This window comes from Arachis ipaensis, chromosome B01 (assembly GCF_000816755.2).
Source record: "Arachis ipaensis cultivar K30076 chromosome B01, Araip1.1, whole genome shotgun sequence".
Lineage (NCBI taxonomy): Eukaryota > Viridiplantae > Streptophyta > Magnoliopsida > Fabales > Fabaceae > Arachis > Arachis ipaensis.
This window is the reverse complement of record NC_029785.2, coordinates 33,179,778-33,184,898: the sequence shown is the minus strand read 5'-3', so window position 1 is coordinate 33,184,898 and position 5,121 is coordinate 33,179,778.

The following is a 5,121-nucleotide window of genomic DNA, read 5'->3' as shown; positions in this document are numbered from 1 at the left end:
GCGGCATCAGTTTCTGATCGTTCCCACAGCAGCAATAACCACAAACCCAGCATGCAATAACGGTACTCAACCCTACGACATCAATACCTCAAAATCTTTAACAAACTAAAACAGAACACCAATGGCGAGGGTTTCGAAACAAGAATACTTACTGTAACTAAGGAGGAACGACGGAACAGAGCAGCAGTAGCTCCAGCGGTGGTTCTGGCGACAAAATCTCCATTCCTACTGGCTAGAATCACGGCGACGTGGTCTTCTCCTTCCCCGACAGTGATTCCAGCAGCAGCAACCTCCCTGTTCTTTCTCTAGTTTGCGTTCGTCTTCTTCTCATCGCTCGATGGCGGTGACTTCCTTCAAAGCCGCGATGACGATGGAAACAAGACCTAGCAGTGGTGATCGAAGATTTAGCAGCGACGAGCATGAAAGGCAGCAACTTCTTCTTGTTAGTCACTTGCTCGCGTGTAACGACCCAACTTCCAGCACATCATGATCGTGCCAAAAGTAAGGCGTCACTAACATAATTCTTTTATTATCTATTTAATATTGAGCCTTTACGCGTTAATCTATTGACAGTTTTACTAAAAAGTTAAAACATTTCCGTCAACAACAAATAACACATATTCACATGTTTAATATTAATAATACATTATAATAGTATATACAGAATCAATTACAAAACCTACTCCTCTGAATTATACTCCAACTAACAAGGCAAGGAGAAAATAAATTCTAGCAACAACTCAACTCGCAAACAAACTTTTTTATGCTTCCATAACTCTACAATGAGCTTTTAAACCTGTAGCTGAAAGGGTTAGAAAGAGGGAGTAAGAACTGCAGAGTCCTTAGTAAGTTCGGGGTAGCAGTTAAGTTCATTTTACCATTAATTGCCAACAGCAACAAGTAGCAGAATACATTTGAATTAACAAATAAATAACAGAAAAGTTAAATAATCATAAAGTACATACAAAGCACCCACACATATTCACAGAAAACACATCATAAAAAAATATGCGCAACCAAATATGATGCATGTCTGTCCTATATAGGCCATGAACTCATGTGTTGGTTTACACCCTGCAACCTGACATTACCTAAGAACCATTCCCAGATATGGTTTTCTATTGCATATTATACGTGCATATGTGTCGATATGGTTAAGAACACCATCAGTACGTGACTACCGGCAATCGTTGCAAAGCTAAATGCCAAAATATATGCACAATGGGAAACAAAAATCAACAGTACATGGGCATCCCTGAGTTCAACAATCAATCAGTACGTGGATTTTCCCGAGTTCCACAATCAATCAGTACGTGAATTTTTCCGAGTTCAACAATCAATCAGTACGTGGGATTTTTTCAAGTTCAACCATTAATCAGTACGTGCACTGGGCAAGTGGGACAAAACCCTCGCCCATGCCAGGTAAACCTTCAATTATTTAGTTTTCGTTTACTAATCCCTATATCTTTCTCAGTTTCTAGTTCTCAGTTAGCCTTAGCAATTCTCATTTTCAGTCATTTGTTCTTTCATATCATTTCTGTAAAAACATCATTTCAGTTTCCTTCCTCTACTTTCCATGGTAATTATTCTTTCAAATTATTTCAGTTTCTTTAAATATTCAATTAGAGCAAAAATCCCTTTCTTCAGTATGGTGCGTGAGAGAGCAAGAGTGAGTGAGTGTAGCTGTGTGTGTGTCAATTAGGGTTAGTGTGGGTTTGAGTTGGAAATTAAGGTTAGGGTTTGGTAAAAAAATTAAGGGTAATATAGAAATTTTAATAAAATTAGAGGGTAGAGTAGTAATTGAAAACTAAATATAATTCAATATAATTATCTTTAAAAATACTATTTATTTATCAACTTACAAATTATTTTCAAATAAGTACTCTAATTTAAAATTAGAAACAAATCAATTAATTTCTGTTAGTTTATAAAATTGAACTAAATTCCAATTATTCAAATGAAATCAACAAATCTTCATTATTTTTCAATTGCTAAAACTTTAAATTGTAAATAAGAAAATCTTTTAATTACTATAAAAATCTCTGAATCCTAATTAATATAAACTCAAAGTATCATCAATTTGATTTAAATATTTTTAGTGAAATAATTTTTTGCATATAAAATCCTAAACAATTATAATAAATCATAATTAACTCATTATTTTAAATTTCAAATATTCAAGATGTTATATTAGATGCCATAAAGGGATATTGGGATGGTTACACAATTAATAAGAAATCCAGAGAAAATAGGGAAAAAAGAATGAGTTGTTATTATTCAATACTGAATAATAAAATAATACAAGATGGAAATAGACTTGTACAACGCTCACACTTTGCACCACATCCTTTATATACACTGACCAAGACTAGCAAATCCCAATTCCACATATTTAACTAATCTTGATTAACTGAACTTTGACCAAGTCCTTTTTCTTCTCTTATCTCTACAAGCAGGGTCATTTTTGTCTTTTCATATTAATTTAGAATCGAAAAGATGTGTTTGATTCCCAACCATTTTTTGTACTCGCATATGAGCTTCCTTCGAATTCAGACTTTGTCAACATGCACTTCCTTCAAATCATGTTGAGTTGAGTTAGTCTAGCAGTTAGTTCACTAGTCCGTTTAAATAAATGTTGAGATTCAAATCCTACCTTGTGCATCCAGCAATCCATTGGTCAGTGACAAATCCTTAAATGAAGTTCCGGTCTGTGACGAATTAATCTTTAACCTGCCAGAATGAAAGATATCGTGGAAAACCAAAAGAAAGAAAACATGAACCTCTTTTCTATGTGCTAAAATAAGATAACAAAAAATATGATTCCAACCCGAATCTATAATTGATGGATAAGTAAGCTTAAAATTCTACAAGATTGAATCAACACTTTGTAGTTTGTACGAGTTTATCTCACTTGACCACTGGCTAACAACTTTTTTTCTTTTGGTTTTGCACAGTATCCTCCAACCCGACAGGTCAAAGACTAATCCGTCGCGGATCTGAGCTTCATTTAAGGGTCTGCCGCTGGCCAATAATTTATTACTTGAGTAGGAGCATTATTTCGACATAGGCGTAATAGATTAAAGCCTAGCACGCATCTAGCCCAAATAAGCGTTCAAATCACAAAAATTCGACCTAGCCCAATGCCAATTGGCCCAATAAGAAGGGACCCTCAAGGACCTAGCTGACTAGTTAGCAAGCCACCATTATCCTCAACCCAGGAATCTCACGCCCAAAGCAGGATTCTCCCAGGCACAACTCAACCGTTATCACCTAGACTTACACTCTGTTTGTTTCGAAGGAACATGGAGAGAAAGAAAATATAGAGAAAGAAAATGGGTGGAAAATCAACTTTTCCATTGTTTGAATCACTAAAGAAAATGGAGAGGAAAAGAAAAAAATGAAATGGAGTCCACGTAAAACTTTTCTCATCATTTTTGCGATGAAAACTAACAAGGAGGAGAAAATAATGAGGCAATTACAAATTTACCCTCTACTTAATAAAAAAAATCAAATTCTCCATTTTATTTTTTTCTAAATCTGAAAACCCATTTTTTGTGTTTTTTCCAGTTTTATAGCACCATTAAACTTCATCTTTTCTTTAAATATAATTAATGAAATTAATGATATAATGTATAAGTAATTTTTATTAGTTTTTTATAAAATTATTTATTTGTATATATTTAAAAAATAATAATACATCTTTTTGTTTACCACATTTAAAAGACAATAACTTCAAAAAAGTGGTTATTAATGTTCATACCCTGACCCAATAATAAAGGCCCAGAACCAAGCGAAAGGCCTAACCCAAAGGGTTGGGCCTCACCCAGTACCAATCTTCGTCTCAGGAAGTCGGTACTCGTCACGACTTGCTCTAAAGAAGTCGGGAACGAGGGTTAGCTGGCAGATAAGCACTCATTTGAATGAATAACTGCCCCTAGAATCTCTCTAACCACTTCCCCAAGCCATATCTTAACTTTCCTAAGATAAAGGGACGGTTAACACCCTAAAAAAGTGGCACTACTCCAACGGTGGTTATTGGTTCACCACTATAAATACACTGACACTTCTCAGGTATCTCTAAGTCCCAATACTCTCTAGACCTGCTAACACTCTTGCTGGGAGTGTCTTTGCAGGTACCATCCCCCATTCATTCATACTCACGAGTCGGACGGAGGGCACCGAGTTGCAGATCCACTTGCGAGCCTCCTCCTCCATACGTTTGGGCCACCAACGCCATCCAGCTCATTAATCTCCGGTTACCCATCGTAACAATAGGATATAATAATTAATAAATATTAAATAAAATATTCTTGGCCAAAGTATAGACTATTATATATTGCTGGAAAGCCCTGGATGTCTACTTTCCAACGCAATTAGAAGCGCACCATTTCGAGTTCTGGAGCTCCAGAAAATCCACTTTGAGTGCAGGGAGGTCAGAATCCAACAGCATCAGCAGTCCTTCTTCGACTACTGTGAGTACCATAAAATATATGGTCACTCCACAAATGACTGTTACGACCTCAAAAATGTGATAGAAAAGCTGGCTTGAGAAAGTCGGCTTGATAGATATCTTATAGAAAGGTTGGACGGCCATGGGAAGAGAAAGCGAGATGATGTGGATAGAAGAGACCCACCACCACAAACCCCGGAGAGACATATCCATATGATCTCAGGAGGATTTGTGAGAGGGGGACTCACCAAATCCTCTCGCAAAAGGCATCTCAAGAGAGTCTACTAGGTCAGAGGAGAGTCATCCGACCTTCCTACCATTTCATTCACAAAAGAAGATGGGCAAGAAATAATCCCTAGACACGATGATCCAGTGGTAATAACTATGATCCTAGCAAATGCCCATCTCCATAGAACCCTAGTAGACCAAGGAAGCTCAGCGGACATTCTTTTCAAGCCCGCTTTCGACAAACTAGGGTTGGATGAAAAAGAGTTAAGAGCCTACCCCGACACCTTGTACGGATTAGGTGACACGCCAATAAAGCCACTGGGATTTTTGCCCCTCCATACCACTTTTGGAAAAGGGGAAAAATCAAAAACTCTGAGTATAGACTTCATAGTCATCGATGTAGGGTCAGCATATAATGCTTTAATCGGCAGAGCTACCCTTAA